The sequence below is a fragment of the Bos indicus x Bos taurus genome, chromosome 6 (assembly GCF_003369695.1).
Source record: "Bos indicus x Bos taurus breed Angus x Brahman F1 hybrid chromosome 6, Bos_hybrid_MaternalHap_v2.0, whole genome shotgun sequence".
Taxonomy (NCBI): domain Eukaryota; kingdom Metazoa; phylum Chordata; class Mammalia; order Artiodactyla; family Bovidae; genus Bos; species Bos indicus x Bos taurus.
In genome coordinates, this window is record NC_040081.1 from 115,270,069 (window position 1) to 115,290,637 (window position 20,569).

Genomic DNA, 20,569 nt, shown 5'->3' on the forward strand with positions numbered 1-20,569 from the left:
CTAAACAGCACCTTTACTAATCATACAGACAGTTCAATTTCTCTTCTGCTTCTATAACCCACTGGCTCAGCGGTACAGAATCTGCCTGCCAATGCAGGAGATACTGGTTCAGTCCCTGTTCCAGGAAGACCCCACATGCTGTGGAACTAAGCCCGTGCACCACCACCACCGAGCCCATGGTCTGGAGCCTACAGACTGCAACTACTGAGGCCCATGCGCCCGAGGGCCCACGCTCAGCAACACGAGAGCAGCCCCTGCGAGCCGCCACCAGAGAAGGCCCATGCAGTAGCAAAGCCCTAGCCCAGCCAAAAATAAATAAAAAAGAAGAGGCAGCAGAACCAGCATCCAGCGGTTTTCAGCATATAGCAGGTATATAAATTAAAATTTCTGTATAAATTACAAAGAAGGAAATAATCTCAGAACCCACGGGCAGAGTTTTAATGGAGAGTGAGCGAGCAACAGTTCCTCAAGCCACAGAGGCTAAGCAAACTAGGGATTTAAAAGAGGTGATTAAATCAGCAACTAAAAAAGTGAATAGTGCCCCTTTCTTACACTGTATAGAAAAAATCATTCCAAATGGAACACAGATCTAAATGTAACAGCAATACCATACGATTCTTACAAGAAAGTGAATAAATCTTTGAGACCTTGGCTTAGGCAGTCTTATATGACACCGAAATAGCAACAAAAGAAAGAAAAAAAAAAGATAAACTGGCCTTCCTAAAAATTAAATTATTTGTGCTTCAAAGGATATATAAAGTGAAAAGACAACCCATAAAATGTGGAGAAATTTACAAACCATGTATCTGAGAAAAGATTTACATCCAGAATATACAACTTACTTCAAAAACTTGAAAGTCATCAAGCAACCTCAGTAGATGCCACAATGAACAGAACTGCCCGGTTGAGCCTAAATTCCTGACCCTCAAAATCATGAAATATGAATAATAAAGCAGAGATTTTAAGCTGCAAAGTCCTGGAATGGTTTGTTGTGCTGCAACAGATACCTATAATAACGTTCGTGATACGGGGAAGGAGAATGAAAGCAGCCAGAACTGCAAGGGAAACACTGTTCTTTACTCATATTTGAGCCTCTCGCCTCCCCTGTCTGATTGTCCTCCTTACATTACAGGTCACTCAGCTAGGAGGCCAACAGGGCTAGGGTTGTAACACCGGACTCCTGGCTGCAGAGCCCATGTTTTTAACCTCTAAGCTGTACTGTAATTGATGATGACCACAGGGAGGGAAAACAATGTCCCCAAAGGACGGCACGGGGTGGAACTGAGGGCACAGATGCCTTGAACAGGGGGACCCAACCTTGGGAATCTGGGGCTGGCGCCGTTAGCTTTTTAATGTGCATGTGAATTGCCTAGAATCACGTCAGGGCACAAATTCACAGCATGAGACAGAGCCAAGATCCTGCGTGTCTCGTGAGCTCCCTGGTGACACCAATGCCAACGGACCTGGACCGCAGTTTCAATGTGTGTGTTAGTCGCTGGGTCACGCCCGACTTAAGACCACAATTTCAACAGTAAGTCTTCAAAGAATAACCAGTTGAAGAAAACATCTTTTTTTAAAGAGAAAGATCAATTTTGATACTGCTTTTCTGACATCTAAAGATATGACAGCATACTTAAAGTAACACTATTTTGAGGACTTCAAAGTATAAAAACAGTGACTAAAAGACAATAAAACATAAGGGAACCAATGGCCTACAAACTTACTCTTCTCTGAACATATCCTTTAAAATGTTTGTTTCATCTATTTAACCTAGTTTGTTCTATAAGAAGGACCCAAAAAACAAAATATTATTCATGGTTGTCTGACATTTCTTCATTAGATATAAATGGAAGCTGACCATTCTGAGCCAATGATAAAAATGTTCCACTTGAATGTTTCGGGGAAAAATATACAAAAGATTACAAAGTATTAAGAGTTCTCTATTACCAAATGAGTCCCAATTTTAAATCATTTTCATAGGTAAATAAGAGAGGGGAACATTTTAGTGGCAACTACAGCTGCTTCCTGGTTGCAGAGCTGACTTAAAGAAAACAATCTTTGTAAAACCAACACGCTAAAGATAAGGCAGAGATTGCTCTGAATTTATTACAAATTGCCATGTGAATGGGATAAGATAAAAAACTGAAGGCTAAATGTACATGTGCTCCATTCCTTCAATAAGGAAGACTATAAACTTAAGTCAAAATATACATACTCTGAGCCCAAGAAACAAGAATAAACATAATTCCACTTTTAAAGTACAAAACCTGTATTTTTTTTTATCAATTATAGCTTCAAGTTTCATTGATGCAATTTTTAAGCGTGTGTTAAGACAGCAAATTTTTCTAGGAAAATCTCTACGAAGAAGTCATTACTTAACCCAAATTTTTTAAAAAGAAATGGAAAACATACAGATTAAAAAAACTTCCTGCAACATTAGAATAATTTTTAAATAGTTTAAAAAGATCAGTGTCCAACAATACATGAGTGGTTGTAATGTAATCTGTTCAACACAGTACTATGAAACTACGAATATTCTTTAGCATAATGTACCTGAGATTATATAACGTTTGAGTGAAAAACTATAATTTCCTATTCTACTGCATAAAGTTGTCAACATTATCACTGTAGTCACACACAGACAAGATGATAGAATGGCAAGTAAGCTGAATAAACTGATTCAAGAGAAGTGAGGATTAATGCTCCCCTAAGGATAATGCTCCCCTATCGCAATATTATAAAGCTGCTATAATTCAACCTGTGTAAATATTTTAAGATTTCACCAATCTTAAAATGTTGATACCCCAATCAATGAAATCTGAGAACAATACTTTCAAATAAACAAACATACACACCCAACAGAATCCAAAAGTCTGGAAGACCCATGGAGACAAGTGTGGCCTGCCCACAGGACCCTTCATACTCACCCACTTCTCTCCATCTCTACCACATCGCTCTAACCTAGACAATTAGCACTCACCTCCTGGACACACAATAGCCTCCTCATTAACTTCTCTACTGCCCGTTTCTTTGACATTGCCCCCACCAACCCATTTTTCACAGTGAGTACAGAGTTTCAAAATGTAAATCAAAGCATGTTATTCACCCCTCTACTTAAAACCTGACAAGGTCTCAGGAGGAACCTTTGCCAGATCTTGCTTCAAATAAAGTGTAAAATAAAAATCTAAAAATAACATTCAAGACAATTAGAAATTTGAACAATAACAGGAATTGGATAGCTTTAAGTAATTACTGTTAATTTTAGGTCTAATATTATGGTTATATTAGATACATACAGAAATGTTTACAGACAAAATAATGACATATGGAATTTGCCTAAACTGTGCATGGGATAGAGGGAGAGTAAGGGTTACACAAAATAAACAATACTGGCCAGGGGTTAATAACTGCTGAGACCGGACAAAGGATAAACAGAGTTCACTATACTGTTCTACGCCGTGCGAGGCTGAAATGCTCCTAGAATAAAGTGCCTCCAGATCTTACATAAGCTGCTCTCCATCTGCCTTCAGATGAGCACATTTCAGCATGCTCTTTCAGACAGATATGACTGATATTGGGATGAAAGGACATTTTAAGATTAACTTTCCTTTTCTACTAACATCCCATCTAACCACTCTGCCGAGAATGTTATTCAGGAAATAACAGAAAGTGTGCCCTGGAATATTCTTTCCTAGCAAAGGTGTTCCAGCTCCAGTATGATTCACCCGCACTAATGTGTAACTAAACCTCAGATCAGAGACCAAACACATTTCTGCGTCTCTAAAACATCTAACGAGCTAATTCTAAAGCTCTGGGGGTAGATTCAATTACTTCTTGGCATCTCCCTTCTGGCACACACATTTTGAGAACTATTCCAACCATTCACATGATTTACTTTTGAAGTCCTAAAAACAGAATACTCAAAGCAAAGGCTGAAACAAGAAGGTGGCCATGAACAAAACTCTCCAGGTAAATCGAATGCCAGAAGACCCAGAGGGTCTTTTCAGTTTCTCACTGTTCTTAAAACGAGCTCAGAAAGCATGAAGACGAGGCAAATACACCCGGGGGAGCAAACACACTCACGCAGTGTGGCCGCGGCGGCCTCTGCTGGTGCCTGAGGCCCCTCACCCCCAGCTGCAGACAGCCTTGGGAACTGTCAACAGGAAAACAAGGAAAGAGGTATCTGTCTCTGCAGTTTCCTCCTTCACGGCCACTCCCTCCTGATGCTTCATACATCTCATCAGAGCTGCTTTCCACACCACGTGCAAGGCACCAGAGACAAAAAGTTACAAAATGAGCAGATTATAGACAAGTAAATGCAACTAAATATCCTTCATGCCATGAGAAATCTACTCATGTGTCAGCAGGGCAAAAGTGTCAGGGGAGGTAGAAAAGCAGAGCAAGGATGTTACCAGTTGAATCGTATGCCCCTAAATTCATGCTGAAGCCTTAACTCCTACTCCTCAGAATGTAACCTTATCTGGACACAAGTCACTGCAAACAGAATTAGTTAAGACAATGTCATACTGGAACAGGGTGCGTCCTGGATTCAATACTGATCTCAATACCGATCTCGGGTGGCCTCGGCCAGCAGCGGCCTGAAGCCATGTTTTGGTCCCTAGCCAGAGACTGAGGTTAGACCACGGCAGTGATAGCACTGAATCCTAACTTCTAGACCACCAGGGACCAGTGGCCAGTGATGAGGCCCTGGCCCATCAGCTGTGTAGAAATGAATTTCCACATAGAGACAGAGGATAGTGAGACAAGTATAGTGTTTATTAGGAGAAAAAAGAGTGCACGTGGATAGACACACGGGTAGGTTCAAAGAGACAGTCAGGCCCTCACGAGAGCTGAGTCACTTTTACGGGGCACTTCTTCCGGGTTTCCTTTGGCCAATCATCTTGCTTTGCCTGGTTCTGAGTCCATACCTGGTTTATCTTTGGGTCCTCCCATGTGCAAGAGCATCTTTCAGTCAAGGTTGTTGCTACTGCTGCTGCTAAGTCGCTTCAGTCGTGTCCGACTCTGTGCGACCCCATAGATGACAGCCCACCAGGCTCCCCCATCCCTGGGATTCTCCAGGCAAGAATTAACACTGGAGTGGGTTGCCATTTCCTTCTCCAACTCAGTCAAGGTAGATTTTAGCAAAGAGGACTGTGGGTGGGCTGACATCGCTTACTGTAGAGGGGAGGCCCCCTCCCTTTTGACCTCCAAGGAGCCCTTCTGGGCATGTGCAGTCAGGGAGGTTCCCCTGACTTCGAAAAGGAGAGATATGTGGTCTCTCTCTCCTCTGGACAGGCCTCCGCTCTCCTCCTTCTCGCTACTTTGGAATGTCTGTCCACAGGGGAGGAACTCCGGCCCCTCAGCCTGGGGCCCATCCAGCCCCCGCCTCAATCTGACTGGCGTCCTTACGCAGGCGGGACCTCGGGACACAGACATGACTACAGGGGGAAGGCCACGTACAGAGGCCCCCTCACTGTCTCAGAAGGAACCTGCCCTGCTGACACCCTGACTGGGCACGTCTGGTCTCCAGAACTGAGACGATAACCTCCTGGTTCAAGTCACCCAGGCTGCGGGGCTATTCATGGCAGCCCCGGGACACTGAGAGAGAGGGCCGCCAGGAAAGCTTCACAGGAGAGACGCTTTTAGAGCTAAGTGGCACTTCCAGGCTGGCCTGGGGCAGGAGGCAGTCAGTTAGTCAATGAACATCTCTGGGAGGGCTCCGTAACATTTGCACCCAGAATGAAACGACACACTCCGTTAAACAGAAGCTGGTCTCACCAAAGAAAAGGGAGGGGGTGGACAGCTAGATGAGGTGATGTGCATGTTACATAACTGGATTGTGGGAATCATTTCACAATGCATATACACATCAAATCATCACGCTGTATACTTTAAACATATTACAGACAAATGTACCTCAATAAAGCCAGAAAAAAGCATAAAACAAAACAAAAACAAGTGGAGCCTTCACTGGAAAGAGTGACAAGGTTTTAAACAAGTTTGGCGGAGCTAACACTGAAGGCTGAGCCCAGGCAAAGCGCTGAGAACAGTGCGGCACAGAAAGTCCACACCCTGCCCGGCGCCTTGGTGGGGAAATAGAAGGGACAAAGAAGTCCCCATCAAAAATTCATTGCAAATTCTCAGAATCCTTCCACTGTGGAAGGGGTGCTCAGCCAGGCAAGGAAAGGGGAAGTTCTAACATCTCCTGACAAAGGAGCCCGGCACTGGAGCCCCCTCCCAAGAAAGACAGAGCACCACCACAGTGAGCTACACCTCCCAATGCCTACGCTACTACCGGCCCACCCACACAAAGGACAAACACCTGCCTGTGTTTAAGATTCCTCTTCACAGCTTCAGGAAGTTCTGTGCCCTGCCTGGGGCCCCGCGGCTCACCGAAAGCCTTTAAGTACTCTGATCAGATCCCTTCTATTCCTGGGTCTCCAGATGTTCCCATGGAGACGGAACTGCTCAAAAGTTCAAGATAAGCTCTGCTTACTAAGTGGTAAGTACTGATCTAACTCATTTCTTACGTGTATTAACTCATCTTCCCTACAGATAAGGAAACTGAGAGGCACGAAGCAGTGAAGAGCCGACAGCAGGGTTACTGGGATCGTAACTCAGGCTGCCTGGCGCCAGGGCACCTGCTTTTAACACTAGCACACGTCACCTCTCACCCTCACGTGTCCACAAGCTCAAGGTAGAAAAAAATGGAAAGGTAAAATTGAATCAAAGCAGTGCTGCCTAGCCAAGCTACCTACTCTCATGCTCCTTCCAGTGAGGAACTATAGGGGTGGGCCCTCTTGCTTCTCTCCTTTAGGATGAATGATTTAGCAGGTTCCCAGCTTAAATCTTCCACACTTTGTAACATTTCTACAGTTATATGGCTGCTGTTTTCCTTAACTGTAGCATTTCATCAATTTTTTGGTGTATTACAGAGATTCCAATTACTTGCTGAAGGTTACACAGCCATGGTGGGAAAGCATGACTCTTAAATTAAGACTATGGTTTAGAGACCGCACTCTTATTGCTTCTACTGAACAGCCCCTCTGTGCTGAGGGAAGGCTTCTTCCCTCTGTGGACAGTAATGGGCAGAGGACAGACCCCTGGGCTAGGTACCAGTGGTTAGTCCCACTCGTTCCACCGTGTAATTTCAACACTTAGGGAGTCCTCACCCATGAAGTAAAAATACCTTCTTAACCTAATGGTTAAATGAGAAAATGTATCTGAAAGCAATAAAACAGGATAGAGGCTAGTCACCATCTCCATGACTCACAAACTCCATCATATTCCCCAAGCCCAGCTGAGGAAATGCAGCTAGAAAATGCAAGGGATGAGAAGAGTGACTGATGCGTGAAGGGGACAAGGACAGCGCCACGGGCCACTGCGGAGGACGCACTTCCACAGAGACCAGTTCACTCCGACAGCCCTGCAGGAGTTCCTGAGGCCTCAGGTAAGTAGACGGCCACTCAGGACCTAAACCCAAGACCACCGGCTCCAAACGCCACGCTCACCCACAGCTGCCACGCAGGAGTCACAAGGTGGACACTGGCCAAGGGCAGGCAGCACACTGCAGTCTGGCCTCCCCACCGACGGCCACACGATAGGCCTCAACAAAATCTAAGTGGGTGGATGGTGGAGAGGCATATAAAATCACTTTCCATTACTAATTTCACAAAATTCTGCTAAATTCACTAAATTACTAAACTCACAAAATTCATCCAAGCAAACAAAAAAACGCTATTTCAAGTAACACCCATTACTTTCAGATAGCACGTACAGCAAATATTAGCCAGCATACTCTTAAGCACTTTCAAGAAGTAACTTCACAAAGCAAACTACAATTCAGATTTCATGAGAGGAATCCAGGAGAAATAATTTTATGTGTTGCTGTTGTTAAGTCGCTAAGCCATGTGCGACTCTCTGAGACCCCATGGGCTGCAGCATGCCGGGCTTCCCTGTCCTTCACTACCTCCCAGGTATCTCACAAACTAGCAAATACCTACCCCTCCACAGGACGGTCTCCACCAGTTACTATACCGATGCACATATCTGAGATGTTCATGCCCAGAACACATGCAGAAAAAACAGAATTCAATTTTATCCTCTGACCACGTCAACCACTTTCTCTATTTTAGTTCCTTCATGATACTGTTAACCGTCCTTCAATTACCTTACTATTTTCATTTTTTTAGCTATATTTTTCCTGAATCAATGACTTTCAAAATTTACAGCTTAACTGAAACAAAACATTTTCTCAATTTCATTCCATAAGGGCAACTTACTTTTATCTTTCTGGGAAGGAGGAGGAAGGTACCAAAACTTGGCAGGGCTGTAAGCAAGGAAGGTTAAAACACCACAAAAACAAGCAAGCAGCTTTTTCAGAATTTAATGGTAACTAAATGTTCCAATTTGTGAAGTAACTGGTTTTGTGGAAGACAAATGATAAAAGAAAGCTCTGAAGGCATGACTCAGCCAAGACTAATAAACCGAGAACAAAACTGTTGAGAATGCTAACATATGCATACTCTGTCCACACAAACACTGGGACTTCTGAAAACGGTGTCAGCTTTCCCACTTTAGAGCAAGAGAGGAAGTATTTAAAATCACAATAATCAGTCTCAGTAAAAATCTGCCACAGGTTTACTCTCTGAAAAGTATTAACATTTATATCAGCTGATGGAAATTGGAAACCCTTTATGCTATGAAATAATTATGAGCACACAAATTCTTAGTGGTCTCAATTTCACAAAAATAAGGATATACTATTAAGTGAAAAAAAGCAAGGTACAGTGCTCACTTCAGCAGCACATATACTAAAACTGGAAAGATACAGAGAAGATTGGCATGGCCTCTGTGCAAGGATGACACACAAATTCATGAAGCATTCCCTATTTCAAAAAAAGCAAGATACAGAGAACAGCGTACCTAGAGTTCCTCTTGAGGCGGGAGGAAGGATACAAAAAACACTCATATTTGCTTGTATTTGCATAAAGAAATGTAGGAACAAATGTACTAGAAATTTAAGATGGTGGTTTGCACTTTTAAGGAATGGAGGGATCCGGGTAGACGGACGACAGAGAAAGCCAGCAGAGTCCTTGTTGTACAAACATACATTTTTAAAATTAAATTCATAAAAAGTTTAAAAATAAAACACCATAAAGCACATAAATAAAATCCTAAGCATCCCTGAAGGTATAAATCAACAGCATACACAGTATCTTGTCCTTCCAGCAGGGTAATGACATCAAGCATTTGTCTTAAAGTTTTATAGTTTAATATATAGTCTGTTGGGCATCTACCGACCAGGGCAGTTCATCTTTCAGTGTCACCTCTGAATGATCATGACTAGGTCATGGCATCCGGAGAAGTATCAATAAGCTCAGATACACAGATGGCACCACCCTTATGGCAGAAAGCGAAGAGGAACTAATAAGCCTCTTGATGAAATTGAAAGAGCCTGAAAAGGCTGGCTTAAAACTCAACATTCAGAAAACTAAGATCATGGCATCTGGTCCCATTACTTCATGGCAAATAGATGGCTAAACAATGCAAACAGTAGAGACTTTATTTTCTTGGGCTCCAAAATCAGTGCAGATGGTGACTACAGCCATGAAAATAAAAGACGCTTGCTCTTTGGAAGAAAAGGTATGACAAAACTAGACAGTATATTAAAAAGCTGACAAATCACTTTGCCAACAAAGGTGCATCTAGTCAAGGCTATGGTTTTCCCAGTGGTCATGTATGGATGTGAGAGTTGGGGCATAAAGAAAGCTGAGCGCCGAAGAATTGATGCTTTTGAACTGTGGTGTTGGAGAAGACTCTTGAGAGTCCCTTGGACTGCAAGGAGATCCAACCATTCCATTCTAAAGGAGATCAATCCTGGGTGTTCATTGGAAGGACTGATGTTGAAACTCCAATATTTTGGTCACCTGATGTGAAGAACTGACTCATTGGAAAAGACCCTGATGCTGGGGAAGACTGAAGGCAGGAGGAGAAGGGGACAACAGAGGATGAGATGGTTGGATGGCATCACCGACTCAACGGACGTGAGTTTGAGTGAACTCCAGGAGTTGGTGATAGACAAGGAAGCCTGGCATGCTGCAGTCCATGGGGTCGCAAAGAGTCGGACACGACTGAGCGACTGAACTGAACTGAACTGATATATACCGTTAAGAACTTTAGCAGGGTGGCCCTATCCTGACTTTCAGGTGATAAATGTAGGCTCTAAAGAGACTATCTTATCTCAAGGTAGAAATATTAACCAAACTTTCAAGTGAGTTAAGAAAGTATTCAGTTAATGAGCCCCTCATAGTCAGTCTTCCAAAATGATTCTGTTCCCATCAGAAGTATTTATGACTGAATATTTCTTTAAATCAGTACTGGCTCCACTGTGCAGCCACTGCATATTTCCAACTTACCAAAAGCAATGGAGTTCTTGGCCTCTAAGCACAACAGGGCATTTCATCCCATAAGGAATCCAGGGAATATGAAGTACCTCCCTTCCCAAGTTAGGGAATGACAGGCAAGGTTTACTGCTGAAGAACAGGGCACTCAGCACACACCTTGAAGTCCAAAGTTACGAGGGAAATCCAGTCATCTTGTTCATTCCGAAAGCCGACCGGGCTTTCCACGGGTCCACAGTCTGAGCGTCTCACACTGCTGTCCGGTGCTCAGGAGGGGCTGGGAACAGTGTGAAAAGCCCGCAGAGCTGCAGGCAGCACAGCAGGCCTGAGGACCTTGAGAGCCGTTCTGACGCAATGCTATGAAGACCTCCGTGGTAGTTTAAACCTAACCCCTTCATTTCAGAACTATGAAAACTGAGGCTCAGAAACAGCAGAAGATGGCCCTGGGCACACTGGGCATCACGGGCAGAGAACAGCAGCCCGGTGTGTCTGAGGTCAGGCTGAGGGCAAGCCAGAGGTCCAACACGCAGCTTGCCGCTAGATCGTGAACTTCTGAAGTCGCTTAACTTCTCTCTGAAAATCAGTTTCATCACATATAAATGAATGCTGTCATGGAAACCTCAAGGGATATTATAAGAATCAAAAATGCTACTTAGACAGCATTTAGCAGTGTTTGCCAGTGGACACATATTAAAGGGCGGCTATGATTACTGGACAAGGCTGGGTCCAAAGTGTCCTGGTCAGGTTTTATGGACATTCCACAACACCAAATTCCTTCTTGCTTGCTTTATTTTTACTATTGGTTAGAAATAACTGAAAATTTCAGACATCTATCACAACTGCAACTGGTTTCAAAAACATATTAAAAGATATTTTCTTGTATGTATAATTTCTCATTATTACCACCATAGGAATTTCCTATGTTAATATCCAAAATACTTCTGAAGGCTTTAATAATCCAAATGATATTTGAAAGGGAAAACCATGAAGGTCTTAAAGTGAATAAAATGGCCTAATTTTCATTTTCTCACAATAAGGGGAAATGGCCAAAACCAACTGAAACAAAGGAAAATTATGCCTCAAACTGCATATATTTTATTAGTCTTTATTTAATCAAAATGTGCCATTTCAAACAAACATGACCCTACTGAGGTGGGGGCAGATTTCAAACTCTCAAAGGCTCCGTCCACACTTGGGCCACAGAAGCGACAGATCCCAGAAATAACTTTTCAAATGCAGCTGAAGCAGAAGCTGAAGGATATCCTCCGTGAACGCCTACCGAGCTCCTCCTGTCGTTGTTCAGTCACTAAGCTGTGTCCGACTCTCTGCAACCCCACGGACCGCAGCATGCCAGGCTCCTCCGCCCTTCACCATCTTCTGGAGTTTGCTCAAACTCATATCCATTGACCTGGCAATGCTGTCTAACCATCTCATCCTATCGCCCCCTTCTCCTCCTGCCCTCAATCTTTCCCAGCATCAGGGTCCTTTCCAGTAAGTCAACTCTTCACATCAAGTGGCCGAAGGACTGGAGCTTCCGCTTCAGCATGAGTCGTTCCAGTGAATATTCAGGACTGATTTCCTTTAGGATGGACTGGCTGGTCTCCTCGCAGTCCAAGGGACTCTCAAGAGTCTTCTCCAACCACAGTTCAAAAGCATCAATTCTTTGGCACTCAGCCTTCTTTACTGTCCAACTCTCACATTGATACATGACTACTGGAAAAACCATAGCTTTGACTATACGGACCTTTATTTGCAGAGTGATGGATGCCTCTGCTTTTTACTATGCTGTCTAGGTCTCTCCTATCTTTTTTCCCACAGAGCAAGCGTCTTTTAATTTCATGGCTGCAGTCACTCTTTGCAGTGATTCTGGAACCCAGGAAAATAAAATCTGTCACAGATTCCATTTTTTCCCCAACTATTTGCCATGAAGTGATGGACCACATGGCATGATCTTAGTTTTTTGCTCCTACCATGAAGCTAACGCAGGCTAGGCACTGTGTTAGCTTCAATCTGGATGCTTGGAGACTCAATGCACAAAACAGAGATTTCTGCCTTCAGGAAACATATACACATAGCAGAGGGGGCCAGGCAATAAGTGAGCTACATAAATAACTTACACAGTGCCATGGGCAGGGGACTGGGAGGATGGGGGTGGGGAGGTCAGTGGCAACATTAAGGAAGGGATCCTGAGGTGGCATCAGAGGTGGTGAGAGTGACAGGCACTCCAGCAACATCTGGAGCCAGGCCAGGAGTGAGGAGTGGCTTTGTTGGGAGTGGAAGAAGGGGATGAAACTAAATCTGCTTATCATCATTTTCTTTAAGGACTGAGATATTTCAGTTACGTCTTGGTAAATACGCAAAAAAAGATATTAACACTAGGAGGGCCCTTCATACCCATGTCCAAAACAGAACTCTTAATCATCCCCCAGCCTAGCCTCCCTGCTTGGACTTAAACTCCTGTAACACATTCTCCATAAAAATACAATCAAATCAGGTCCTCCTCCTACCTGATTCCTATCAGTGACTTCCCACAGTCCCTGAGTAAATCTGAACTGCTGATACCAGCCAGCAGGGACCTTTCCAGCTAGGGCCCAGCAATCTTTTTGCCTCCTTGTCCCAGATAAACTGGCCTCCTTCTTCTGCAAAAACACCCAGCTCCTTCCTGCCTCAGAACCTTTAGACCCTTCTCTGCCCAAAACAAATTTACTTCAGCTACTTTGAGCACCTTACTCCTTATCAGTCAGGTTTCAGGTCATGTTTCACATCCAAGTTTTGAGAAGTTTCCCTCACTGCGAGATTTAGAGCAGCCCCTCTTCCCAGCTCTCTCACATCACCCAGGGTTTTCTTCCCTTTCGAGGCATTCATTTGTACTTTCAGAGTACAGACTCTGGACTTAAACTGCTTGAGTTCAAACTCCAGCTCAGCCATTTACTGGCTCTGCAGTTGTTCCAGTAGCTAAGTTGTGTCCGACTCTTCGCAACCCATGGACTGCCAACAGCACACCAGGCTTCCCTGTCCTTCACCACCTCCCTGAGTTTGCTCAGACTCATGTCCATTCAGTCAGTCGTTGATGCCATCCAACCATCTCATCCTCTGTTGTCCCTTCTCCTGCCCTCACTTTCCCAGCATCAGAGTCTTTATGTGACTCGGCTCTTCCCATCAGGTTGGCCAAAGGATTGGAGCTTTAGCATCAGTCCTAACAATGAATATTCAGGCTTGATTTGCTTTAGGACTGACTGGTTTGATCTCCTTGCTGTCCAAGGGACTCTCAAAAGTCTTCTCCAAAGAAGAAAATTAAAAAAAAAAAAAAAGGTGGGTGGGGGGGAGTCTTCTCTAGCACCACAATTTGAAGCATCAATTCTCGGGGCTCAGCCTTCTTCATAATCCAACTCGCATCCGTACATGTCTACAGGAAAAATCACAGCTTTGACTATACAGACCTTTGTCATTAGAGTGATGACTCTACTTTTTAATACACGGTCTAGACTTGCCATAGCATTTTTCCCAAGAAGCAAGAGTCTTAATTTCATGCTTACACTCAGCATCTGCAGTGACTTTGGAGCCCAAGAAAATAACATCTGTCACTGCTGCCACTGTTTCCCCTTCTATCTGCCATGAAGTGATGGGACCAGATGCCATGATCTTCATTTTCTTTTCAATTTTAAATTTATTTTTTAAACCAAAGGATAATTGCTTTACAGAACTGTGCCGGTTTCTGCCAAACATCACCATGAATCACCCATAAGTATATATATGACCTCTCCCACTTGAACCTCTCTCCCATCTCCCTCCCCATCCCAGACCTTAGGTTTTTCGAATGTTGAGTTTTAAGCCAGCTTTTTCACGCTCCTCTTTTAACCTCATCAAGAGGCTCTTTAGCTCCTTTTCGCTTTCTGCCATTATAGCAGTATCATCTGCCTATCTGAGGTTATTGATATTTCTTCCAGCAATCTTGATTCCAGCTTGTGGTTCATTCAGACCATCATTTCACATGATGTATTCTGCAAATAACTTAAATAAGCAGGGTAAACTCCTTTCCCAATTTTTTTTTTTTTTTTCCTTTCCCAATTTTGAATGAGTTCGTTGTTCCATATCTAGTTCTAACTGCTGCTACTTGAACTTCATACAGGTTTCTCAGGAGGCACGTAAGGTGGTCTGGTATTCCCATCTCCTTAAGAATTTCCCACAGTTTCTTGTGATCCACATAGTCAAATGCTTTAGCATAGTCAATGAAGCAGATATTTTTCTGGAATTCATTGCTTTTTCTATGATCAAAATGGATGTTGGCAACCTCATCTCTGGTTCCTCTGCCTTTTCTAAATCCAGCTTGAACATCTGGAAGGTCTCAGTTTACGTACTGTTGAAGCCTAGCTTGAAGGATTTTAAGCATTACTCCCCTAGCGTGTGAGATGAGTACAATTGTGCAGTGGTTTGAAAATCCTTTGGCACCACCTTTCTTTGGGACTGGAATGAAAACTGACCTTTTCCAGTCCTGTGGCCACTGCTGAGTTTTCCAAATTTGCTAGCACATTGAGTGCAGCACTTTCACAGCATCATCTTTTAGGATTTGAAACAGCTCAGCTGGAATTCTATCACCTCCACTAGCTTTGTTCATAGTGACACTTCCTAAGGTCCACTTTTCTTCATATTCCAGGATGTCTGGCTCTAGGTGAGTGATCACACTATCACGGTTATCCAGGTCATTAATACCTTTTCTGTATAGTGCTTGTGTGTATTCTTGCCACCTTTTCTTAATCTCTTCTGCTTCTGTTAGGTTCTTGCCCTTTCTCTCCTTTATTGTGCCCATCCTTGCATGAGATATTCCCCTGGTATCTCCGTTTTCTTGAAGAGATCGCTGGGCTTTCCCATTCTATCCTTTTCCTCTATTTCTTTGCATTGGTCACCTAAGGCGGCCTTCTTCTCTCTCCTTGTTATTCTCTGGAACTCTGCCTTCTGTCGAGTGTGTCTTTCCCTTCCTCCCTTGCCTTTAGCTTCTCTTCTCTGCTCTCTGTAAGGCCTCCTCAGACGGCCACTTTGTCTTCTTGCATTTCCTTTTCTTGGGGATGGTTTTGGCCACCACCTCCTGTACAGTGTTACAAACCTCCATCCACAGTTCTTCAGGCACTCTATCAGATGTAATCCCTTGAATCCATTCATCACCTCCACTGTATAATAAGGGATTTGATCTAGGTCATACTCAGTCTAGTGGTTTTCCCTACTTTCTTCAATTTAAGTCTGAACTTGGCAATAAGGAGCTCACGATCTGAGCCACTGTCAGCTCCCGGTCTTGTTTTTGCTGACTGTATAGAGTTTCTCCATCTTCAGCTGCAAAGAATATAATCAAGGCGATTTCGGTATTTACCATCCGGTGATGTCCATGTGTAGAATGATCTCTTGTGTTGTTGGAGGAAGGTGTTTGCTATGACCAGTGGGTTCTCTTGGCAAAGCTGTTAGCCTTTGCCCTGCTTCATTTTGCACTCCAAGGCCAAACTTGCCTGTTATTCCACGTATCTCTTTTCTTCTACTTTTGCACTCTAGTCCCCTCTGATGAAGAGAACATCATTTTCTGGCATTAGTTCTAGAAGGTCCTGTAGGTCTTCACAGAACCAGCCAACTTCAGCTTCTTCAGCATTAGTGGTTGGAGCATAGACTTGGATTACTGTTGAATGGTTGGAATGGTTTGGATGTTGAATGGTTCGGAATCAGTGAACTACAATGGATGGGAATGGGTGAATTTAATTCAGATAACCAAAACATCTACTACTGTGGGCAAGAATTCCTTAGGAAAAATGGAGTAGCCCTCATAGTCAACAAGAGTCTGAAATGCAGTACTTGGATGCAATCTCAAACACGACAGAATGATCTCAGTTTCCAAGGCAAACGCTCTGTAAGCTTGGGTAAATTTCTTAATTTCCCTGATCTCACCTCCCACATCTGAACTAACGAGGCTAACAAACGTGCCCCTCATAATGAGTGCAAAATGTCTAGCACGGATGTCTAACTAACCACATACTAACACACCAAGTGCCAGTTATCAGTACTACCTTCAGAAATCCACTGTCTCCCCGGTTAGAATGTAACCTCTCCAGAGAGCAGGAGGCTTACCTCCCTCACTCACTACTGTTTGCACATGGCTAACACCTAGTAGGCCCTCGATAAACATATACTGAGGAGCAAATACACACTCAGGTCTCACATTCTGGACTGGCAATGCTAATCTAAGTCTGGATTCCAGAGGCATCTGACTGTAAGAAAAGTCATCACTTTGCCCCATCCAATCAAAACTGACATATGACCAAGAGACTCTGGGGATACAAGCAGTTAACTAAACAAACTCCAAATCTCAGTCCACCACTCACAAGGAAGTTCCAGGCTGCAAACCAACAATCTGTGTGTCAAACTGGGTTTTATATTTCAAGTAACCTGGGTATTATGTTTCTAAGAATTACGTCAATTCCCAAAGTTGGTAGACAAGACTAAAGCTGCATCCGTCTCTAGCTGACTGAATTTGGAGACTCAAGCAGGGATAACTCCCAAGGTCAGGAATTAAGAAAAGGAGAATTCTAGACTCATGGTACCAGAGGCCCAGAAAGACCCAGACAAGCAAGTCAGGAAGCACAGGCTGACCAGACATATGTGAGTATAGAAAATTCTATACAGACTTCATACGGAAGTTACTCTGCAATCCAGTTAAACACATGAGGAAGGACTAACAACACGAGCCTAAGACGAGAATGTTTTTACCTTGAATCGACAGTTAGCCAAGCAATACTATCACTGTTAACCAGAATGTGACCCAGTTTTAAAATGATCAAATAAACCGTTCTTTCCCAAGTATGTTATACTGCGGGTCTAGGAAAACCTAGGCACCTTGGCCTTGCAGCCTGACCTTCTAGGGTTAATAAAGGAGAGAAATGGTCCATTTAGTCAACTGTTCAATCCCAAGCCTCATATGAATAATCATGCTTCCTTCATTTACTTAGGGGAGGCAATTCTCCTCAGGGCCCAAAAATGTGACAATACCTCAAACTGATTTCCACACAACAGTTCAGAACATTCTGAAAACCTACAGCATACTTTCGAGTGAACATCAACATTTTAGGATTCAGTGAACTAAAATGGACCAGAGTAGGTGAATTTAATTCAACTACTACTGTGGGCAAGAATACCTTAAAAGAAATGGAGTAGCCTTCACAGACAACGAGAGAGTCCAAAATGCAGTACTTGGGTGCAAACTCAAATACGATAGAATGATCTGTTCATTTCCAAGGCAAACCATTCACTATCACAGTAATCCAAGCCTATGCCCCAACCAGCTGAAGAAGCTGAAGTTGAACGGCTCTATGATGATCTACAAGACCTTCTAGAACTAACACCAAAAAAAAAATGTCCTTTCCATCACAGGGGACTGGAATGTAAACGTAGGAAGTCAAGAGATACCTGGAGTAACAAGTTTGGTCTTGGGAGTACAAAATGAAGCAGGGCAAAGGCTAACAGAGCTTTGCCAAGAGAACCCACTGGTCATAGCAAACACCTTCCTCCAACAACACAAGAGATGACTCTACACATGGACATCACCAGGAATCAGCTTGATTATACTCTTTGCAGCCAAAGATGGAGAAGCGCTATACAGGCAGCAAAAACAAGACCTGGGAGCTGCCTGTGGCTCAGAACACAGACTCCTCATTGCCAAATTCAGACTTAAATTGAAGAAAGTGGGGAAAACCACTAGACCATTCAGGTATGACCTAAATCAAATCCCTTAATGATTATACAATGGAAATGACAGATTTAAGGGACCGAGTTCCTGAAGAACTAAGGATGGAGGTTCGTGACACTGTGCAGGCGGTGATGCTCAAAACCACCCCCAAAAAAAGCAGCACAAGAAAGCAGAACGGCTGCCTGGGGAGGCCCCGCAGACGGCGGAGCAAAGCGGAGAAGGAAAGACGGCTGCCCGGGGAGGCCCCGCAGACGGCGGAGCAAAGCGGAGAAGGAAAGACGGCTGCCCAGGGAGGCCCCACAGACCGCCAAGCAAAGCGGAAAAGGAAAGATGCACCCATCTGAATGCAGAGTTCCAAAGAATAGCAGGGAGAGATAAGAAAGCCTTCCTCTGTGATCAATGCAAAGAAATAGAGGAAAACAACAGAATGGGAAAGACTAGAGATCTCTTCAAGAAAATTAGACACTAAGAGAACATTTCATGCAAAGAAGGGCTCAATAAAGGACAGAAATGGTATGGACCTAACAGAGCAAAAGATATAAGAACAGATGGCAAGAATACACAGAACTATACAAAAACGATCTATATGACCCAGGTAACCATGATGGTATAACTCACCTAGAGCCAAAAGTCCTGGAATTTGAAGTAAAGTGGGCCTTAGGAAGCATCACTATGAACAAAGCTAGTGGAGGTGATGCAATTCCAGCTGAGCTACTTTCATCCTAAAAGATGATGCTGCTAAAGTGCTGCGTTCTATACGCAAGCAAATTTGGAAAACTCAGCAGTGGCCACAGGACTGCAAAATGTCAGTTTTCATCCCTATCCCAAAAAAAGGCAATGCCAAAGGATGTTCAAACAACTGCACTCATCTCACACGCTAGCAAAGCAATGCCCAACATTCTCCAAGAGAGGCTTCAACAGTATGTGAACCGAGAACTTTCAGATGTTCAAGCTGGATTTAGAAAGGGCAGAGGAATCAGCAATCAAATTGCCAACATCCAATGGATCATAGAAAAAGCAAGAGAATTCCAGAAAAACCATGTACTTCTGCTTCATTGACTACACTAAAGCCTTTGACTGGGTGGATCACAATAAACTGCAGAAAATTCTTAAAGAGATTAGGAACACCAGACCACCTTACCTGCCTCCTGAGAAGAATCTGTATTCAGGTCAAGAACCAATAGTTAGAACCAGACAAGGAACAATTGACTGCTTCCAAATTGGGAAAAGAATACATCAATGCTGTATACTGTCACCCTGCTTATTTAACCTCTATGCAGAGTACATCATGCAAAATGACAGGCTGGATGAAGCACAAGCCGGAATCAAGATTGCTGGGATAATATCAATAACCTCAGATATGCAGATGACACCACCATTATGGCAGAAAGCAAAGAGGAACTAAAGAGCCTCTTGAAAGTGAAATAGGCGAGTGAAAAACTGGCTTAAAATTCAACATTCAGAAAACTAAGATCATGGCATCTGGTCCCATCACTTTATGGCAAATAGATGGGGAAACAATGGAAACACGAGAGGCTTTATTTTCTTTGACTCCAAAATCGGTGCAGGTGGTGACCACAGTCATGAAATTAAAAGACGATTGCTCCTTGGAAGAAAAGCTAAGACCAACCTGCTGCTGCTGCTGCTAAGTTGCTTCAGTCGTGTCCGACTCTGTGCGACCCCATAGACAGCAGCCCACCAGGCTCTCCCGTCCCTGGGATTCTCCAGACAAGAACACTGGAGTGGGTTGCCACTTCCTTCTCCAATGCACAAAGTGAAAAGTGAAAATGAAAGTGAAGTCGTGCCCGACTCTCAGCAACCCCATGGACTACAGCCCACCAGGCTCCTCCGTCCATGGGATTTTCCAGGCAAGAGTACTGGAGTGGGTTGTCATTGCCTTCTCCATGACCAACCTAGAAAGCATATTAAAAAGCAGAGCTATTACTTTGTGGACAAAGGTCCATGCAGTCAAGGCTATGGTTTTTCCAATAGTCATGTATGGATGTGAGAGCTGGATCATAAAGAAAGTTGAGCGCCGAAGAACTGATGCTTTTGAACTCTGGTGTTGGAGACTCTTGAGAGTCCCTTGGACTGCAAGGAGATCAAACCAGTCTATCCTAAAGGAAATCAGTCCTGAATATTCATTGGAAGGACTGATGCTGAAGTTGAAGTCCCAATACTTTGGCCACCTGATGCGAAGAACTGACTCACTGGAAAAGATCCTAATGCTGGGGAAGATTGAGGGCAGGAGGAGAAGGGGACGACAGAGGATGAGATGGTTGGATGGCATCACGGAATCAATGGACCTGAGTTTGAGCGAGCTCTGGGAGATGGTGGTAGACAAGGAAGGCTGGTGTGCTTCAGTCCATGGCGTGTAAAGAGTTGGACACAACTGAATGATTGAACTGAATAGCATATTTTAACAAGCCAATAAAAATACAAAGCA

The 20,569-nt window shown here is 43.7% G+C and overlaps 1 protein-coding gene and 1 non-coding gene across 15 annotated transcripts in view; one reads left to right on the plus strand and one right to left on the minus strand.

The window, feature by feature from the left end:
• The window catches only part of ADD1 (adducin 1), a 91,134-nt gene that overhangs the window by 44,242 nt on the left and 26,323 nt on the right, over positions 1 to 20,569 (minus strand). The gene's annotated exons all lie outside the window — the stretch shown is intronic.
• On the plus strand, positions 8,790 to 8,896 carry LOC113894850. Its single transcript, XR_003511688.1, has one exon. It is a non-coding gene; the product is annotated as a U6 spliceosomal RNA (small nuclear RNA).